This window comes from Pan troglodytes, chromosome 4 (assembly GCF_028858775.2).
Source record: "Pan troglodytes isolate AG18354 chromosome 4, NHGRI_mPanTro3-v2.0_pri, whole genome shotgun sequence".
NCBI lineage: Eukaryota > Metazoa > Chordata > Mammalia > Primates > Hominidae > Pan > Pan troglodytes.
This window is the reverse complement of record NC_072402.2, coordinates 38,072,091-38,094,333: the sequence shown is the minus strand read 5'-3', so window position 1 is coordinate 38,094,333 and position 22,243 is coordinate 38,072,091. Positions and strand designations below refer to the sequence as shown.

General features: G+C 42.8%; 1 long non-coding RNA gene and 1 pseudogene across 3 annotated transcripts; both read left to right on the top strand.

Annotated features, from left to right (window-relative positions):
* The first annotated feature begins 1,554 nt into the window (after window positions 1-1,554).
* LOC737107 (uncharacterized) lies at window positions 1,555-20,686 on the top strand. Of its 3 annotated transcripts, none has more exons than XR_010157209.1 (4): window positions 1,555-1,661; window positions 2,212-2,386; window positions 5,903-5,954; window positions 20,564-20,686. It is a non-coding gene; the product is annotated as an uncharacterized LOC737107 (long non-coding RNA). The 3 variants fall into 3 exon arrangements; XR_010157208.1 differs by lacking the exon at window positions 20,564-20,686 and adding an exon at window positions 14,190-14,274; XR_680110.4 differs by lacking the exons at window positions 5,903-5,954; window positions 20,564-20,686 and having other exon boundaries at window positions 1,557-1,661; window positions 2,212-2,390.
* LOC107974693 (uncharacterized) lies at window positions 15,692-16,354 on the top strand (annotated as a pseudogene).
* Window positions 20,687-22,243: the final 1,557 nt, after the last annotated feature.

Genomic DNA, 22,243 nt, shown 5'->3' with positions numbered 1-22,243 from the left:
GTGGCATGTGGCTGTAGTCGTAGCTACTCAGGAGGCTCAGGTGGGAGGATCACTTGAGCCCACAAAGATTGAGGCTGCAGTGAGCCAAGATGGCACCACTGCATTCCAGCCTGGGCAATAGAGTGAGGGCCTGTCAAAAAAAAAAAAAAAATGGCAGTGAGATTATTTGATTACTTCATTTCTTAGTTGTCGTGACGGAGAATGTACCCATTGAAACATGTATTTTACCATATTTTTGTTATATTATACCTTTTGTGTTGTTGTTTATAGTTAGGCCCTCATGTTTTTGCCTCTCTTTCTTTTCTTCCTTCCTTCTATCTTCTCTTCTTCTAAATCACATGTAGGATATATTATTCAATATTTTTATTTGGAATAGTAAAAGATATTACAACTTTTTTCTTTTTCTTTCTTTCTTTCTTTTTTTTTTTTTTTTTTTTCTGAGACACGATCTCACTCTGTTGCTCAGGCTGGAGTGCAATGGCACAATCACGTCTCACTGCAGCCTGGACCTCCCAGGCTCAAGTGATCCTCCTGCCTCAGCCTCCTGAGTAGCGGGGACTGCAGGCGTGTGCCACTATGCCCAGCTAATTTTTGTATTTTTTGGGTAGAGAGGGGGCTCTCACTGTGTTGCCCAGGCTGGTCTCGAACCCCTGGGCTCAAGAGATCCTCCCACCTTAGCTTCCCAAAGAACTGGGATTACAGGCGTGAGCCACCGCGCTGGGCATTAGGAAGTATTTGTTATGAAAAGACGGTTGCTGCCACCCAACGCTGTTGAGAATCGCTATCAAGACACGTGTCCTCAAGTTCAATTTCCAAAATTTCCTGGAAACTGTTTTATGTTACTTCACTGTCAGAAGACCCAGCACGGGTATGCGAAGGGAGGTCTGAGCGCCTCAGAAACAACACGTAAAACACACACACGCACACACACCCCCAACCAAACCACCCCGTCCTCTGGGGAAGAGGGTCCCTCTGCCTGATTCCCTGGAGATGGCTCCCCGCCCAGGGCCCAACTCTCTTCTCCTGGACGCCACCTCCCCGGAGCTGGGGGCCTCGGCTCCGCAACGGCTGCGAAGTTTCACCGAGGCCGCAGGCCTAAGGCCACCCTTGGTCCCAAACCCAGCGCCGGGACGAGGGCCCCAGCCCCGTCGGAGCTGCCATGGCCCCATGATTAGGGCCACGGTGGCCCCTGACTTTCTCTTATTAATGTTTTTTTTTAATTGTAAATCATTACTCAGCTCAGCTCAGTCACCAGGCAAACTGTGTTTAATAAATTAGCTTAATCTATTCCGCAAGTGGTTTGTGAGTGCTGTGTTTCCTCTGGTTAAGGAAAACATTTATATTCTCTCTCCTTGCCCAGCGTTCCTGGGCTCCCGGAGTCGCTACCCAGGCCGGGCGCACGGGGAGGCCTGGAGCGGGAGGCTCTCGGCCCGCCGCTCGCGGGAACCCCCACCTCGGGCGGCCGGGAGGGCAGTTGGTGGCGGCGTGGCCTCTTTGTCCCCGTCAGCCCGAGGCGGCGCTGGTGCCCACCCGGCCTCCCCGTGGCCCAGCCCCGCGCCTCCGCCCCGGGCAGCGCGCATTCCCCTCTTCCAGAGGGGCCTCTTTAACGGCTCCCCATGAAATAATCATTCATTATGTCACCAGGAGGGAAGAAAGGGAGTGTAAGTGTCTTGATGGGATTAGAGGAAACCCCCGCAGAGATGATTTAGGGGCCGTGATAATTCATTTAATAGGGGCCTGGGGCAAATTGCTAGACAGGGAAATGGAACTGAAGCAGCTCGAAAGGGCGCCCGGCAAGGCTGTGGCGGGGGAGCCGGCTTCATTAGCAATATTTAAGAGACTTCATTTAAGAATGAGTCATAAAATGCAGTACTATTTTATCCACCTGGTTTGGTGGCCTTTAGCTTTCCTCTGCATGAATATTAAATGTGAAATGGCACTACAGCAACACATTTTGGAAAGTGTTCTTTAGGCTGTTATTTGTATGGTTGGTTTAGTTTCTCGTTTGTTAACCTTTTAAAATGAATATCATTGAAAATGGATAACTGTACAACCAGAGCTCGAAAAACATTAGGGGGAGTATAATGCTTTAGAATAGGTTGTTACTAAACTGGGTAAAGGATTTAAGTTTTTATTGATCAAAACACAAAAGGCATAGAGAGCAAGTCAGTAAATGGCAAATTACTTTGACAATTCCCAATTTTCATGCAGATTTTGTGAAGCTGTCCCATTCAAAGCCACCCCCAGAGGCCCGGAGGAGACCACAAAGCTGCGAACACAGCCGGGACCTGCCCACTGACACACTGAAGAGTCAACACGATTCAGGAAAACACTTTCAAAGAGTGTTTTTTCTTGGACAGATAACATTCTGTTTTGTTTCTGAGAGGCAAGGACAATCTCTAGTTCGATTGTAAAACTATTTCCTTCAAATATACATTTTTATCTATGGAGAGTGGTGTTATTTGGGGTTTTACAAACCTAAGAAGTTTACATTTGGCAACAGTGATTGTTCCCATTACAACTACAATGTAAAAAACCAGATTCTCTTTTGGTGTGCATCCTCCCCTCTTTGGTTTCGAGGGTGACTTTCCCACGCATATCTGCCACTCACTTGGGAAGTCCTAGTCTGGAAACATTTTAGCAAATACGTAACCATCATTCCATTGTGGCCCACACATTTGCCTGACCTGACATTCTTCCCCAAAACTCTTATATTTGCAAACTAAAACATTAGCTCTTGATTCCCTCCTCTTCCACCTTTTAAAACTAAAACTAGCTCTTCCAGATAGGCTGTATTCATTTTTTTTTTTTTAATCTCAGCTGCACTCTGTTATTTTAACAAAACAACTGGCAGGTCTCTATTCACAGAGCTGCTTTAGCCACATAGGATACATAAGATGCATAATCAATATGTTCTTTAAAAGACTCTCTTAATCAGAAAAGATGCTAACTACATGTAAAATTATTCACTTACATATATTGGTTTGTGCAATTTTCCACAGTGACAGTAAAGTTGGTAGCTAAATATGTTTTTATACATAACAAAACTTAGCGAATGTCTTTTGTAAGGCATGCATTGTGAGGGTAGTATTAGTATTTGTGTTTCTACGTTTATATTCCACCATCCCCTAGTAAAGATGTTCTATTTTATACAGAGTTGTAAACCACTTTGAAATATAGTGAGATGCTCTATTTTGAATAAAATCAGGTTACTGATGTACTAAATAGGCAGCGTCTGGACAAAAGCAAGCCTCACTGAAGGTGGGTTAGTTCCCTCTAGAGCCTGTCCCCAGTCCTGAGTTCTCAGACTTTTCTCAGTGTTTCCCTTTAGTGAAAAGGAGCCAGGATTAGCCATGAGCAGTCATGGTCAATGTTCTGAGAAGTTTTGAGAAGGAAGCTCCTCTTCAGCAAAAGAACTTTCATTCTCTCCTTCTTCCTGTGAAATGGCACTCTAAAGGTGACCAAGGCAACCCAAAGAAAGATACCTGTTTGCAACATCTATTTTTGCTTTTCAGAAATAGGATTTAGTTGCCAATTAGAAAGCCAAAAAGCAAAGAAGATCCCTGCACTGCCACTTAGAATGGTTATAGCCACACACTAGCAGAAACTGAAAGATTCATCGGAAAACAACCCCCAATCCTTGGCCTTGCATTTAAATGTGAGTGGGGCTGTGTGTCTACCCTGCCTTCTTGCTTTCCTTCCTTTACATGATTCCTGCCATGTCTAAAGCAGGCATACTCATACTGTTGAATCTTGGAGTAACTGACAGTGTCCAAATGATACCCTGGATTTAAACAGTTTCAAGCACAGTAGACACATTGTCACCAGACAGCCAGTGGTGGGAAACCAGTGTGTGTAGGATGCAGGGATCACAAGGGAGCAGCCACAGAGGCAGTGACTGCTTTCTGCCTTCAGAGAGCCCAGCCTCTGCACACACAGGCATCCACAGACACAAAGCCACATCCTTATCAACAGAGGGGACAGGAATATGACATTCTGAACACAGCCAAACACCTTAGAGGACTGAGGTACTGAGGGCAAAATATTTAAAGCCAGTAAAGCTGGAAGTTGAGTGGGCAAAAGAGCATACATAATTTTATAGACCCATTTTTCTAGTAATAAATTCCACGGTTTTTTCTCATTACCACAAATATACACATACAAAGGTAAAGAAACTATATAGGCAATTATTTAAGTTCTCTCCTTTTTCAATTAATATTAACGTTTAAAACATTAAATACTATTTCTGAGGATCACATAATCTAAAAAAAGAAGAAAGAAAAAAAAAAGCCTTTATGTGAATTAACCAGAAGAACTAGCACTCCCTAACAGCAGACAAATAGGCCTCTACAACACTTTCTCACATCTTCCTCAGGGCAACCACAAAGGAACATCATTGCCAATCACAGGAGATCTGTGCTTTGGAAACCTGAAACCACAGCGTTTTCTTCATGTGGGCAAAGTACATCAAATCTGATTAAAATAAGCTTACACTACAAATTGGCCTAAGCTGTGTGGAAAGTGGTTGGCAATACGTATCAAAGGCCTTAAAAATGTTACTCTACTTAATTCATTAATTCCATTTCTGGGACTAGCTCCTGGGGCAGTTATGTGAAATGCCACCAAAGGTTTATATAAAAGATGTTTATCTTTTATATTTATAATAGGAAAAAACAAGAAACCATACAAACATCCAATTATAGGAAATAGTGAAGTAAGTTATAGGATCCTACAATGGAATTTAATAAACCTATATTCAGTTTTATACATACAGGATCCTCTAAACTGTGTAAAACAAAACAGAGGAGAGAAAATGTTAACATGATTATCTCTGGGTGGTAAGCATTTTGGTTTTTGCCTCATATTTTGTAAATTTTCTATAATAAGGATGTATTACTTTAATAATCAGTAAAAGATATATATACATATGTACATATTTTTACATAATATATCAGTGTTGTACACATCTACAATTCATTAATTTCTTTGATGTTTATAACATAATAAGCTGACAGGCAAACAAGGAATCTCAGAATCAAAATAAAACCAAAATCGCTTATATAATATTTCCTTTAAATAACCACATTAAAATAAATTAGCATTTTTTTTATTCTTGCCAAGCATTGCATACCTACATATTTTCTTTTCTGTCCAATAAGTAAATTTCCTATGTAGTGATCACTGTGATTTTCTTTTGTGAGCATATGTAGGTTGAAAATGTTCCATGTTTTGATTAGAATAATCAAGCTGTCAGGTGAGAAATCCACATTTCATCATGATCACCTGCAGCTCACACTTGGCACCCAATATACACATATTTATTTTACTGACCTGGCCATACACAAATAATAGCACATGGCAAATTTGCAAAGACAGCCCTGATCTCAGGCCATTGTATTATCTGCAGAAATCTGTTTTCAGCAGCAGACTATCCATAAATTTGACCCCCTGGCTCTTTTTTCTTTTTTTAACTAGGTCAAGTGGCTGTCCCTGTAGCACCATCAGTATATTTAATAAAAATCAAGTATATCTTGTGTTTGAAACATACATTATAAATAGATGTATAGATGGAGCAGATATTGAGAAAAGAAATGGTAAAGATTATGAATATTAAGATTTATATTAATCTATAAGCCTATTAAAGTACAGTAAAACCTGTCCTTCAGACCACCTTTTTAAAGATATCACCTCCCTGATGGGACCACTAAATTTCGGGCCAAATTATTTTCCCATAAAGAACAATGAAAAGAAAATGATTATATTAAGACTACTTCTACTATGGTTTCTTTTCATTGTTCCGCCAAAAATGATTCCAAACAGTAAAATAACATTGATTTTGACCTTGTTAATGAACCTGAAGAACTTCATGGAATACTCAAACACCGATTTCCATTTTTAACAGGAAAAAAAAAAATGGACCCTCCGCCTCACATTTTTGAAAACACCAGCAGCAGGTAGGGATAATTTCATTGGTATTCTGCAGATGTAGCTTATCTTGATATTGCTAATGTTCCGTAAGGTTTGTCATGTGGATTTTTCTTTGTGCCAAAAGCTGGAGATGATTGTGTGATCTGTAAAATATCGAAGAAGCCTTCAAACTGAGAGATTTACTGCATTTCTTTTTGGTTACAAAGATTCTCATATACAATATTACTGAAGTGATCTTCAGTTTTCCAAAATGCCACTCTCTCCAAGGGAACAACTTTCTCTCCTTTGGCCTTACAAGGACTCCCTGTGGCTTTGACTGGCTTTTCTTCCAAACAAAACTGCCGTATGATCCATGCTCCCCCCAACCTCTCAAGAAGGGCCCTTGTTCCCTTAATCAGGTTCTACTTGAGCTCACTCATGTCAGTCAGAAACACCAGAGGCCCTACTCTCCTTGTGTGGTATTTCCAAGGTGTGCTTCCTAACAGTGCAAGCCTCCAGAGTTGTCCATTGCAGCTTCCCAAGGATGCAATGTGCATCTGTTTAAGGGCAGAATGTGCTCATCTTATTGGGACACAGAGACACCCACTCAATGTCTGTCTATCTATTTAAATAGGGCTTTTTCCCCCAATGGATAGAAGGAAGAATTAATCACGTGTAGATATATTTTAAATTACTCATATTGTGCAAGGGACACATCTTAAAATTCACCAATACAAAGTAAACATGTGAGCAGTAACTGCCAATCATGCAAGCTCCTTTGGGAAGGCTTCACTAGACTCCACACCCCTGGAGGGCAAGAACTATGTCCTGTGTGTGTTCATGTGCCCAGCTTCAAAGCCAATGCCTGCCATCATCTGCTCCCAGTAAGCCAGCATGGATAAGAACTGAGTTGCCAGCTGTGCCCACCCCAGTTTGCCTCTTTCTTTAGCTGCAGGTCAGTGGACTCTCACCTGCCTGCCGTCATAGGCTGTCCATGCTGAAAGGGGCCTTGGAGCACATTGGTTCAGCCCAGCCCAGCCCTCTCATCCTAGAGATGGGGTTACCAAAGTGTCAAGGATGCCCCAGGTAGAGACAATATATGTGGCCATGAACCTTATGGGCAAAAATCCCAGGTGTTTATTCCTGTTCCTAAAAAGAAGAAGACCACAAAATAAAAAGTGGTGTATTTTAGCTGATAGCCTAGGGTAGTAAGCCAGCTGGCTGCGGCTGTGTGGTCTGAGCTCAAAAGAAAACTATAAACATAGTTCTTCAAATGCTGAGTGTCATAACATACAGTTTCTCTTTTGAATCAGGATTTATAATTTTTTTTTCTGTTTGAGATGGAGAAAGCAAGGCACAGTGGACAGTGAGTGAGAAGTAGCACGTGGTAACCTAGGTTTGAATTCCAGCTCCACCGCTTGCTTGCTGTGTGACCTTGGGCAAGTCACTTATCCTCTCTGGGCCTCAGCTTTTTCATCTGTAAAATGAGGACAAAAATACTGTGGGCCTCTGTGGGCTACTTGAAGAGCAAAGGACACTTGATAGTTCAATGCACTGTGCAAGACAAAAGTAAGTTATTTACTTGAAAATGAAAATGAATTTAAAAGCTATGGCCATACATAGGCTGGGCGCAGTGGCTCATGCCTGTAATCCCAGCACTTTGGGAGGCCGAGGCGGGTGGATAACGAGGTTAGGAGATCGAAACCATCCTGGCTAACATGGTGAAACCCCGCCTCTACTAAAAATACAAAAAATTAGCTGGGCGTGGTGGTGGGCACCTGTAGTCCCAGCTACTCGGGAGGCTGAGGCAGAAGAATGGCATGAACCTGGGAGGCGGAGCTTGCAGTGAGCTGAGATCACACCACTGCACTCCAGCCTGGGCGACAGAGCAAGACTCCATCTCAAAAAATAAAAATAAATAAATAAATAAAAGCTATGGCCATACATATAAAGAAAAGAAACCACAGGTGAAGACGAATGCACACAGACATTTTAATTAGGGTGTTCCTCACCTCTTTTGAGCAAGCTAACTGGGTGATCAGATGTATGACACACCAGACGTCTGGGTATCAATTCAGCTGGAGCCACAGGATGTGACCTGCCAACTCTTCCTCCAAAGTCACCTCACAACTGCCACTGCTCTCCTCCCATGGGGTACAGGGGCATGTATGGGCCCAGAGGTCTCAGTGTGACTTTCTCCTTCTCTCCCTCCCCAGTTATCCTCCTGCTCCTTGCTAGAGACACTAAGGAAGTTCACGTGTATGAAGATGAGGGCAAGAATAGTCCAGATCCTAAGAAGAATCATATGGCCTTCTTTCTGTTCCTTCAATGACAGGTTCCTTGTTGCTTCAAGACCTACACAAATTGGTGAGGTCTCTCCTCCCCTTCCGGGAGTCTTTCCACATCTCTCCTCTCTCCAATTCATTTTTACTGGAAGTTAATAGATCACACTTCTGAGCTTAATGTTAGTTCTTTTTACCTTATCAAATTTCTCCTTCTTTCCTCACCCCAACCTGCAAATGAAACAAGCAGTTTCACTTTTGCATCAAAATGAGGTAGAAAAAGACAGGGGAAAAAAGACCATTGTTTTTGTCCCATTTTTGCTGCCTCTATAGGGACAGGGCTGGCTTATTTTGCATGCTTATTGCTAAAGTAGACAATGCTAGGCCCTGAGCACCCCTAGTTCTGGACTGAAATTTGTCCTTCTCTGACACTGAAAAGACGCTTTTCATTTTTACACATCTATTCAACAAACATTTATTGAGGGGTTATTATGTGCTAAGCACTGTGCTAGGTGTCAAAGAAGTAAGCAATGTACGCTCCTTCTGAGGGCAAACACATCATGCATTTCTGCAGATGCCCTCTTGCTTGTTTTTGCACTTATCTAGTACTAAAATCAGCCAAAGAGTATTCTCTCTCAAGAGCAGATGCCTGGCACAATCTACTTTTGAGCCTGCACCTCCTCGAGACTCAAAAAATACTCTGGAAATTGGCTGGGTGTGGTGACTCACACCTGTAATCCCAGCACTTTGGGAGGCCAAGGCAGGAGGATTGCTTGAGGCCTGGAGTTTGAGACCAGCCCGGTCAACAGAGGAAGATCCTGTCTTTACAAAAAATAAAAAATTAGCTGGGTGTGGGGGCACATGCCTATAGTCCTAGCTACTCAGGAGGCTGAGGCAGGAGGATGGATTGAGTCCAGGAGTTCAAGGCTACAGTGAGCTATGATCATGCCACTGCACTCCAGACTGGGTGACAGAGCAAGACCCTGTCTCTGAAAAACAAAAAATAAAAAAAATCAGGAAATAGAGTCTTAGAACTGCTGACTGGACAGGACACCAAATCTATCTACCATATGGAACCCATGAGGAAATAAAGGATTCAAGAGTAAATGACTCCTCTGAAGCCACCCACAGTGGCCAATCTTATTTATCTTGAGTGACTTAGGGGCTGGTCGGGGTGGAGGTCAAGGAATATCCTCAAGGATAGCTAGATGTCCTTTCCAGTCTGGAGATTCTAGGCAGACCAGAGGGAATGGTGGCGACCTGGCTGCCAGCTCTCTGGAGTCGAGAATCTGAAGCAATGTGAGCCGCCGCCGGTTCATGCCACTGCCAGTGTTTGCCTACGCCATCACTATCAGCATCAAACTCACTCCCTGCTTTGTTAAGTGCTTTGGGATTTCTCAAGTAGAAAAGGTGCTATATAAAATCAATCACAGGAAACCCTGCTGCTGGCAGCTCGGAACAGCTACAGTAAGCGGTGTCCACTCAATCAATAGTCCCTCACCGAGAAGGGGAAAGAATACCATTAAAAAGGTGTGCTCTTAGAAAAACTTCCCTTAAGTAAGGGGGGAAAATCCTACCTTACAAAGAGTGTATATATACAGAAAGCACACAATATATTGTTCCTCCGTGACCAATATTGCACATGATGGGAGAAGGAACTTACTGTTTACTACATACTTTTGCTTTTCTTTTAACCACGCAAGAACACAAACTGATACACGTTGAGCCTGAAAAACCTTGTAGGCCCCATGCAGGAAATGCCTATTGGATTCATTTATAAAATGAAAATGGAATTAGCTCTATGGCACTGGGGTAGAAAAAAAGTGATTTCTACAATTGGCTTGCCAAAGAATAATATGCAAGTGTATTAGTACATTTTCACACTACTATAAAGATACTACCTGAGCGTGGGTAATTTACGAAGAAAAGATGTTTAATTGGCTCACAGTTCCACACGCTGTACAGGAAGCATGGCTGGGGAAGCCTCAGGAAACTTACAATCATGGCGGAAGGCAAAGGGGAAGCAAGGCACCTTCTTCACAAAGTGGCAGGAGAGAGAAAGCATGCAGGGGGAACTATCATTTTTAAAACCATCAGATCTCATGAGAACTCCTTCACTATTATGAGAACAACATGGGGGAAACCACCTCCATAATCCAATCACCTCCCACCAGGTCCCTCCCTTGACACCTGGAGATCACAATTTGAGATGAGATTTGAGTGAGGACACAGAGCCAAACCATGTCAGCATGTTTGGGATATAGTATAACTTGCTTGCCTTTAATTATGTTTAAATATACGGAATATACGTAGATGCATATCATTTTATGATGTTAAAGAACTGGGCTTCTTGGCCGGGCGCGGTGACTCGCGCCTGTAATCCCAGCACTTTTCCAGGCCAAGGCGGGCCTCGGCGGATCACGAGGTCAGGAGATCGAGACCATCCTGGCTAACACGGTGAAACCCCATCTCTACTAAAAATACAAAAAAAAAAAAAAAAATCAGCCGGGCGTGGTGGTGGGCGCCTGTAATCCCAGCACTTTGGGAGGCTGAGGCAGGCGCATCACCTGAGGTCAGGAGTTTAAGACCAGCCTGACCAACATGGAGAAACTCCATCTCTACTAAAAATACAAAAAATTAGCCGGGCGTGGTGGCTGGCGCCTGTAGTCCCAGATATTCGGGAGGCTGAGATGGGAGAATGGCGTGAACCTGGGAGGCGGAGCTTGCAGTAAACTGAGATCGCGCCACTGCACTCTAGCCTGGGTGACAGAGCGAGACTCCGTCTCAAAAAAAAAAAAAAAAAAAAAAGAACTGGGCTTCTTGCACAATCCTAAAGAATATTAATTTGGAATATTTTGGTTTTCATTTCATTTCAAAAGTTAAAATACAAAAAGTACATAAAATTGCATTACTATGTAGATGAAATCATGCTACTTCTCGAAGGTACAACATGGTAATTTAACTAGTTGAGAAAATTAGGAAGAGGATATCTCACAGTATTTTTAATCCCCAAACAATTTTTTGTTAACTACAGAAAAGTATTGTGGTTTTTTAAGTTAAAGAGAACTTTAAAAAGCAAATAGGGGCTGGGCATGGTGGTTCATGCCTGTAATCCCGGCACTTTGGGAGGCCAAAGCGGGTGGATCATCTGAGGTTAGGAGTCCATGACCAGCCTAGCCAACATGATGAAACCCCGTCTCTATTAAAAATACAAAAATTAGCTGGGCGTGGTGGCGAGTGCCTGTAGTCCCAGCTACTCGGGAGGCTGAGGCAGGAGAATCGCTTGAACCTGGGTGGTGGAGGTTGCAGTGAACCAAGATCACGCCACTGCACTCCAGCCTGGGTGACAGAGCGAGACTTCACCTCAAAAAACAAAACAAAACAAAACAAAAACAGCAAATAGGGACAACGATTGCAGTTCTCCATGAAGTAGGTGTAATCTAAGAAGAGAGTTCTTGAAGAGTTTGTCTAATGAAGTCTTCCTGTGGCCTGAAAGAGTATTTTAAATCAGTCATCAGTGTCTCTTTAAGTCTTTTCCACAAACCGTAATAGAGTTTAACTTGCTAAAGTGTAAATGATTAAAAATCCCGCATTTACAAGAAAATGCGTAGGTTCTTTGATCAAGCGTTGTAAACTCTGGAGTGCATTATAATCCCTTGGAGGGGCTTATTAGATGCTGACCTAATGGCTTGTGGACCTTACCTTAAGAAATTCTGTGCCTAGTCCCTTGGTTGTAGGTTAGGAAACTACTTCATGGCTGTCTGACAATGACTTGCTCAAGGCCACCCCACTGTATGATTCTAGGGCACCAACCTTAACCATGCCTCCCACCTGTCCCACATCAGCAGTCTTTTCCCTTCAACACCTGGTTCTTCTCTCTGAAATGGCTTTGGTTACTGTCAAATGCTTCTCGAATTGTTCACCCAGGACAAATGATATTCCCTTCATGGAAATAATTCCTGAATAGCTTCTCTTTCTTCCTTTAAGAGTTCTTTACAATCATTTTAGTCTATAAAATCAGAATTGTGTTTAAACCATTTATTATACAAAAATGCCCAGTTACAGACCTAGTACTATTTTTGTTTTTTATAATGTCTGGTTAAGAAATTCTCAAGAAGGCCGAGCATGGTGGCTCATGCCTGTAATTCCAGCACGTTGGGAGACCAGGGGTGGGGGGGGTGGGGTGGATCATGAGGTCAGGAGTTCAAGACCAGCCTGGCCAATATGGTGAAACCCCGTATCTACTAAAAATACAAAAATTAGCCGGGCATGGCGGCGGACGCCTGTAGTCCCAGCTACTCAAGAGGCTGAGGCAGGAGAATCGCTTGAACCTGGGAGGCAGAGGTTACAGTGAGCCGAGATTGTGCCACTGCACTCCAGCCTGGGCGACAGAGCAAGACTCCAACTCAGAAAAAAAAAAAGAAAAAAAAAGAAACAAAGAAATTCCCAAACACTCAGGGTGAAGCCGAGAGGAGGTGAGTGGATCTGGTTAGTATATATTGTAGCTGGGACTCCAGGTTTATAGTGCCCATGATGTCCTCAGCTTAGATTTCAGCAGTTTCGCTAGAGTGACTATAATTTCCAGAGCTACCAAATGCTACCCAGAGTCTGACCACATTACCAGAAATTTCAGATTAGATCTAGATTTAAACAGATACACCTAAACTTGGGGGTAAGGGGCTAACTTTTTTCTTGGTTAACATAATTTAATTTCAGTGTATTTCTCTTAAACACCTAGCTACACCAACAAGGTAGATGCTTAATAGTTCAGACACATTCTGAAGTTTATGCCTCAAAGGCAATCATAGGAATTCCAAGAGTGATTCATACACAAATAAATCTGTAACTTTCCAGCAGAATTATTTTTAAAACCTACCAAATATTACCTTTTCTTCTACAGGCTAGATTATTTCTTGCTTACCCATTGTACTGATAGCCAGGGAGAGCCAGGGAGAAGTATGATAATCAAACTCCATTCTATCTGCTAGCTCTGTCCTATTTTCTTCATGAAATTTTTATCAGCAATGATAAAATCAGCTTCTTGAGTATTAGTATGCTCCTTGTAGAGCTGGGAGGAGAAGGCAAAAAGCCAAAAGAGCAGAAAGAGTGGGAGACAAAAGAAGCAGAAAATTCGAAAACAAACAATATAATCCTAACCTCAAATAACCAAGACATGGCAACACTTTCAAATACTGAAAACTCCTTTACATTTGTAATTGTTTCACAATTTCTAGATATGTAATCAAGGAATAACACCCATTTTAAATTATTTCTTAAATCAAGAATTTGAAAAGTTTTTTGTGCCAGAAAAATGTTAATGTTTATAAATGCCTGAATAATTAACATTGACAAGGTACAACAAAAACATTTGATGTTTTTCTCACATACTTATAATGCTTATGGCTTGACTGGAATAATGACAAATAGGAGGAATACTTGGAAAATTTCACTGCGTGTGTGTAGGTTTAAGCAAAATATTTAACCGTTCTGGGCCTCAGTTTCTTCATGTGCACGTAGGGCTGTAAAGAGAGTATGATAATCTCTAAATTTCTTTCTAGTTCTAGGAGACAACAAAGTAAAATCTGCAAAGTATAACAATTAGGATCAACAAAATTCCTGCATGAATTCCAACATTTGCCATAACAATATATGGTTTTTCAGAAAGCTTAATATCTCTTTGTGGTATTTTTGTTTTTAAGTATTGTGTTAATATACAGCATTAACTTAAATGTTATGCTCTAATCAGCAGCTTGGATGATCTTAGAGTTTTACAACTAAAACGCATTGAATCGATCCAGTAAAACATATTTGGGATTTTGCCATTGCAAATCCAGCTTTACGATTTACTGACAACAAATGGACTAAAGGAAATCTGTGTTTGCAACATCCAACACTGGCTCTGCTATCTCTCTATCCATACTTGAGGCAATAATGAATGATCTTTCTGTAGCCAGCTATTGAAATTTCCAATCGTGAAATTAATTTCATTCTTTTACCCAGATATGCAGATATCCAGGTCAACATTTTCTGAAAACATATTAAATGGAGTGGCACAGAAGGTTGTACAGGGCAACAAAAATGGCAATTTTGGACAATTCAACGAGACGTACAGCCAGATCACAACTCTTTCACAGCTTCACTATAAAACTCCCAGCCTCTAAAAGGAAAATCTCTCGTGATGCAAGAGAAATAAGTGGGAGCTGTACCAAAGTACATTATATTGTGACACAAAAAGCATAAATCGTGTGTGTATGAAAATCATAAGCTCTAAGCTTTAGAGAGAGTTGTGCAATTGACAATCAAATGGAGCTTAAAGGGAATTAGGAGGTTTTCAACTAAAGTCTTGAAATAAAGAAAGTAATATTTTACGGCAAAAAATTGCAAATGTCAAGTTTAAATCATAAGACTTTGCACCATTGAGCTACTAGCTAGTTCTATAGCTTCTTCAGTCCTTAACACAGGGAAAGACCAACTTTCATGCTCGATAAAACTTAAGAACTTTAGAAATACATTTAAGAACATAATTCATGTATTTGTGACTTTTTCCCTCCCTAAATGGCTAATTGTAGAAGAAAAATGAGTGAGCATAAGAACCTCTTGGATGGTAACCTATTCCCCCATTTGCTTTAGACTCTCATGAATTCTTGTGTTTTTTAAATAGGGCTGCCACCAATTTGGTCATTCGAAGAAAAGGCGGGTCTCAGGAATATGGATGGCTGTCCTCCCTTTCCCCTTCAGATGTCAGCCGCATCTACTCCTGCTTTTGGAAAACCCCAGGGCAAACGGACCTGCCAGGCAGCCAACCAACCACCAGCCCCCTGAAAGGCTGGAACCCAGCTGCCCAATTCGGTTGCTCCTGTCCAAAGCCAGACAGGTGGCAACCCAGATTGAATCTGTTGTTGTGGGAATGATTTGATTCACAAACAAGGTTATTAAATTTTATATGGAGACACAGGCGAAAGTCACAAGATCCTGGAGAGAAAGACCTGATTCACATAAATTTATCTTAATAGCTGTGAATTCGGGAGCATAAAGCAGAAAAAAAATTAATGGAAAGGCATTTCACCTCCTCCGTCTGCCTGCTCTCCTCCACTCCCCGGCACATAATATGCCCACACACACACATACATCAACAACTGCCATGACTCCATCCAGCCTTTTGCAGGAGGAGCCCAACACATTGATCTGAGCCTGTTTTGACATATAAACTCCAATTTGGCCCCAAGTCACTGCGAGTGGACACTGCCACCAACGGCTCTGACACTAGGTTATTTGTTGTTGCTGTTCGCTGTCCCTGTTTGCACATTAATCCAGTGACAATTAGGTGTCAGCGAGCGTTGTTTCTGCTTAGCTGATAGCCTTGGGCTCTGCGCTTGAAGCCCTAATCAGGAGTGTAAACTCTGCTATATTTCAATTTGGAGAAGCGCTCTTCCGCTAAGAGGCCCCTGGCACTGCGATAAATAAAACGCCTATTTACTCTATTGCCACACTTAGACATCTAATGCACTTACTACCAGCCCCCTAATCATAGCCTACAGTTAAAACCGCCTATAAATCACTCCGTTCTCATCCTGCACATTAGTGAAGCCATTTTCCCCAAACCCCACAATGAGCACTGTTTCCTTTTCTTGTTAGTCAAAAGCCAGATGATTTTTATTAGGTTAAAGACGAGTTCACAGATGGTAAATCGCGTGGAGAGAAATGAGCTGGAGAGTTACACCGAGTCAACGCGGGACACGGCTCCCGGCCCGGGCCGGGCCAGGGGTGGGAGGCGGTTCCCTACCGCAGGCGGCGGGACTCCCAGGCGCCGAGGGACCCAAGTCTCCACTCCACCCACACGCCCACCCGGCGTCGGGGCGCTGCGGCCTCGCCTCACGAGCCCAAAGCAGGCCGCAGCCCGGCCTGGGGATCCGGCACCTGGGCAGGGTGAGCTTGGCCGGACATCCTCCTCCAGGACTGCCCGCACCCCATAGTGGCGTCAAAAGCGCCCCATCCCCCTGTCTCTCGCCGCGCAGGTTTCCCACCGACGCCCGCTCGGAAGGCGAGAGCCCCCACGCGGCCCGGCGCGGCGCGGCCCCCGGGGACCGCGAGCAACAAAAGCCCGGCCCGCAGTCCCTGCTCCTCGCCTTCCTTTTCAATTCTCCCCTGATCTCAGGTGGAATTAGGAGGATTAAAGCAGCAAGTAAATGAGGCGAGTGTGCAAAATGACTCCTTTCTGAACCAAACGGCATGCTCCGTGCTGGGGAAATGAGATGCACATTTAAATCTCATCCATCCACCGCCTGCGGCCACCGCCATGTACCTGCCTACTTAGCCCAAGGGTTAATTAATTGAGGCTTCAATGCACTATTGCAAGAGCATTATTGCATTTGATACTCTACATCTGTGATTTAAAACTCTTTCAGTCCCTTGTCAGCAAGGGAGGGTTTTTAACTAGGAAATTAGCATTCAGATAAGGGAACGCTCTATTTGCTTCTGAAAGGAAGGAAATATTAAGGATGCTGGTGCACAAACCGGGCTGTCATATCCTGTCCCATCCTGGAGGGAGCGCGAGGGCCCGGCTCCTCTGGGAGTGGCGGCGACAGGGCGTCGTGCAATGGACGCCAGCACCAGGGGCGGGCTGGAGGGGGACCCGCGATCAGGGAAACCTTACTCCTCGCAGGCTTCAACCTGCTGGGGCGTGTTTACGTCCGCAAAGTCCGATAATATATTTTGTCCCCACTTCTTAGGAGCTGATTCTTCTTAAAATGCATTGCCACGTTATCTCTAACGTTGGCTTTCTGACTTCCCCGCGGGGCTCGGAGGAAGTAACCCAGTTTCTTAAGGAAAAATGAGAGATAAACATCACAACAGAATTCTAATGACACTGCAACAAAATCAGGTACAACATTGCTGTTAGTGATTATCTTTATTATTTTAAGTATTGGACTCAAGTGCTAATACACTAACGAATACAAAGAACAGCAACAAAAAATAGTGGCTCACAAGCTCACATTCTGGATCAGAAACCAGTTAGAATTATGTGACCTAACCACGTCGTGTTTTTTTATTATTTTTTATTTTATTTTATTTTTTGAGACAGAGTATCGCTGTGTGGCCCAGGCTGGAGTGCAGTGGCGCGATCTCGGCTCACTGCAACCTCTGCCTCCCGGGTTCAAGCGATTTTCCTGTCTCAGCCTCCCTAGTAGCTGGGACTACAGGCCTTGGCCACCAGGCCCGGCTAAGTTTTCTGCAGTTTTAGTAGAGAAGGCATTTCGCCACGTTGGCCAAGCTGGTCTTGAACTCCTGCCTCAAGTGATTCGCCTGCCTCGGCCTCTCAAAGTGCTGGGATTATAGGCATGAGCCACCTTGCCCGGCTAAGTTTTCTGTCGTTTTAATAGAGACAGGGTTTTGCTTTGTTGGCCAAACTGGTCTCGAACTCCTAGCCTCAAGTGATCGGCCCACCTGGGTCTCTCAAAGTGCTGGGATTATAGGTGTGAGCCACCAGGGCGCCTGCCTGTGGTGTAATCCTGTTGTAATGTCTGATGTAGACATAGTTTTTATGTAAAATGACTACATGATTATGTTCTGGATTCTCAGGCCAAAATGAACGAAAGAAAGAAAAGAAAACAGAAGAGAAGGAAAGGAAAAGAAAGAAAAGCCTTTGGTGCTTGCTCACTACAAAATGAACAAATTGCAAGTGGAAAGGAAAATGTTTCCTTTTTTGAGTCCCTTCATACCTAGTGGAATTTGGAAAACTTAGGAATCCTTCAATAACAAACACTTTGCCAAGTGCAAGGACTTGGAATTTCTTCTCTACTGAATCTACTGAACCATGGGTCTTAATTAGGTGAAACAGCATCACCTACAGTGGGATTTGGTTGGGACCCCCAAGTCAATAATTTGATTGAATAAAGCTCTTTGGAATTTTCATGAGTTGGGCAGAAGATGGGGAACTGGATTTGATGGGGTTTATGTGTGTGTATGTGTGTGTACATGACATCAGTTCTGTACTACTTTCTCATAATGGTCCAATTCTGTCTTTAGGTAGTTCTTGCTGAATAATCTTACTGGTAATTACCCAGAAGTCTCCCTGGCTAATCATCACCTACCTTGCTCAAATTTTACTCTTCTACTTCTTGGTAGCATTACAAAAAAAAAAAAAAGAGGAATCAGAAAAAGCTGGTGATAATAACAAGAAATAATAGATGGGCTGTGTGTTTGACTTATGGTTTAGCTGTTTCCATTCAAACCTGGAATCCCAGTGCCAATATATGAGTTGCATTTTGTTTCTAAGGGCCAAGTACTCTAACTTTGTTATGTACATAGCGTTTCAAGTGTTTCATAATACACCTAGTCTGTATAACTTTGTCTCATTGGTGGCAGTCACCTTTCTGCTACCACACACAGAGAGACCAGATACTTTCCATTATTTTAAAACTGCTTGATATAATCCTTTAGAAGTAAGAAAACTAGAACTTGCTTTTCAGTCAGCTCTGCAACACATTTTCCCTGCATTGCTCACACTGGTTCATTATGGGAAGGCTTTTCCCCTGTCTCCTAGGTGGTCTGCATTGGGGTCTTCAAAATAAAAGAGCACCGCAGGAAGAGTGCACAGCATTTCTGAAGAGAAGAAACGCACAAGTGACTCAATAAGCTCTGAAGATTGATAAAATGAAATGGTGAAGTTTTGAATCTACATACTTGACAGCTATGCTTGGAGACATTCAATGACATCAGTCTCCTAAGATTACTCTACTTTCACAACAGAAAGAGAGATCTGCTATTTGGAGCGCCTTATAGGGCCAACTGGATGCCACCTGGTATTTGGAAAGGAACATGGAGCTGAGTATTGAATGGTTTGGATTACAATACGTATAATTTGAGCACCTTTCTTTAGGGTGGACCCAACAAACTTATACTTTGCAACAAATTCTATGCAAAATAAGAATATAATAAAACAGAAAACTAAAATGGCATTGTCTCTAGGAAACTGGTACCCAGGAAACCTTTTCCACCATAAGGAAAGGACTCTGAATATCTAAGTCTGCAGAGAGTAAATTAGCCACAGAATTCCTCTAAGTTACAGGCCCACTCCTTGCCGCCCCACACCCAAATCCCTTCCAGCTCCATTTCTCTCTAGGTCCAGCTGGAATTTCTCTTGCTGGTTCACACCCTCAGTGGTTCCCTTTGTAGAGTGAGAGGGAAAAAGGAACATGTTCCTCTTTCCTAATACCATGTTGTTCCAGACAGAAGCAGAGACAGTGTCTCATCTTGTCTATCTTGCTGCTCCTTCACTGTGCAATTCGCAAAATAGGCTCTGCACGAATCACTTGTGGGATCAACAAGTGAAGTCCCATTATGACTCAAGGAACTGTTTCAAATGCCTGGAAGGCAGTTTTATTATACTGAAAAAAAAAAAAAACCTAAAAAGTGGGCCATAACCTTGGGTTGACAGATTTTCAGTGCACACTAATGTGTGTGGTGAGCTTTGCCCTGTGGAGCTCCTGAGGGGCAGCAAGAAGAGAGGATGGATGGGAGGCGGCTTGGAGCTCCTGATTCTGAAGTGGCCAGCTGCAGTGAGACCAGTGCTATAGACTTTCTCATGTGAAATCTGCTTAGCAATGTGACAGGAAAATAACAATTTATTTAAAAATTCACCTCGGTCTCTCTTTACATAGGAACATGGGTTTTTTGTCCATGCAATTTTTGTTTTGGCTTTTGCTTCTTGGTAGGATTTGATTCTCATGAAGGAGGCTAAATGGTTGGCTTGGATAGTGAGGAGTGTCACTCCATAACTCACCTATCGTAGAGCTGGCTCTAAAGGTGGTGCCTCACAAATGGAGAAACAAAGGTCTTGCCTTCTGGCAATTCTGTTTTGTGAACTGCCCCTTTTGAACGTGGGTCCTTAGCTTCCTCTTGACTTCCAATATACCAGGTGAGACTACAACTCTTTTGCCAACCAAAAGATGCTAATAATTAAATGATTCCCTGCTACATTTTTTTTTTTTTTTTTTTTTGAGAGAAGAGTCTCATTCTGTCGCTGGAGTAAAGCAGCACAATCTCGGCTCACTTCAACCTCCACCTCCCATGTTCAAGTGATTCTCATGCCTCAGCTTCTCGAGGAGCTGGGACTACAGGCACACGACACCACACCTGGCTAATTTTTGTATTTTTTAGTAGAGATGGGGTTTCACCATGTTGGCCAGGCTGGTCTTGAACTGGCCTCAAGTGATTCGTCCGCTTCAGCCTCCCAAAGTGTTGGGATGACAGGTTGTCAGCCACTCTGCTTGGCTGGATTTCCCCAGTTCAGAAGCTAAAGTGTGGATTAAAGTTCCCAATTCATCTCTTCCTACCTTGGGTAGAAGAGACATAATTCTATTATTTGTTCCTAGGCTACATACCCATAACAGACAGAGTTCAGGAGGCAGTTCCTGGAAGATTCATTAGTAGAAGCCAGAGGAAGATAAATCCAAGAGCCACTTCAAATTTTCTCCAGAATTTAGTGGGACAGAAATGTAAGTAATAAACACAAAGATTAATAGATGAGCAAGTATATAAATTTTCTTGGTAGCAAAGGAGCCTCATGATGAAAGTTTTCGATAATAACATTCTTTTAAAAAGAAGTCTTACTTTGGTAAACATCAATGGAAAGATGTGTGAGAGATTTTTAAGTCAAGGTGACTCTTTTTCGGAATGGAGAGGGCAGTTTATTTGCTTTAAAAACAATGCAAATCTGCCGGGCGCGGTGGCTCACGCCTGTAATCCCAGTACTTTGGGAGGCCGAGGCGGGTGGATCACGAGGTCAGGAGATGGAGACCATCCTGGCAAACAAGGTGAAACCCCGTCTCTACTAAAAATACAAAAAATTAGCTGGGTGTGGTGGCGGGCACCTGTAGTCCCAGCTACTTGGGAGGCTGAGGCAGGAGAATGGCGTGAACCCGGGAGGCGGAGCTTGCAGTTAGCCTAGATCGCACTACTGCACTCCAGCCTGGGCGACAGAGCAAGACTCCATCTGAAAAAACAAACAAACAAAAAAAAAACACAAAAACACACATACACACACACAAAAACAATGCAAATAGAATTGAAAAGTGCCAGATTCTCAATGGAAAAGAAAAATGCAGCAATTAAAAAGCCTTCAATTAATGTTTTCCCCCCTTAGTAAAAGAAAAGCAAACTCACACAGAAGCTTCTACAGAAGTGCCCTGCTAAGCAGCCTGTAAGAAAAGCGGCAGGCATCACTGGGGATTCAGAATCTCAAGGTTCTTCCAGTCAAGACAATCTGGAAAGAGATTATTTTATTAGCCACACCCCCAAAGTTGGCCCTGTTAGCAAGTGTAATAGGACTTTTTTCAGTTTCATAAAATATCTTGATAACTGGAAAGTGCCAGTTAATGGTACCCTGTTCCAACTATGAATTTCACAAAGATTAATATACCCCTTTAGGTTTCTTAAGATTCCATCAGGACGCCTCCCCTAGTCTTGGGTGTTTTACAATCTCAGTGGGCACGAAGCTCAACTGAAACTACCTTTCAACAGCTTAACTGTCATCTTCATCTTCTTCTGGCATAAAAATACATATTTTCCCCATAATAAAGATTTTTTATAATAGCAATAAAGTAACTCCAGAGAACATGGTTGTCTTGAGATAGCTTAACTCTGTCTGGTGTCTCATAACGCCCCGGGGATACAGCAGGCCCATAATACTCCCTTTTGCTGCCATGTCTTTGCTTAATTAAGGAATAAAGCCAAAAGGTCAATGCTGGAGAAAAATGTAAATCTTCAAAACTTTTCATTCTTGACCTAAACTCTGTGTTGTAAAACCTCAGTAATCTCTGTAACAAGCAGTACACCACCCAGCACAGATACCAGAATACGTACTACATCTTTAAAATATGGTTTTGACACTATGAAAACAAATTCCTGACCTCTGGACTTGGAATTATGATTCTGACTTTTTAGAGAGAGACCTTCACAAACCATCCACTGATCCCCAGTGAATGGAAAGCACTATAGCAGAAGCCATCTCCTTCATCAAACATGATTTGTCACTGTATTTCAGAGCATCACTG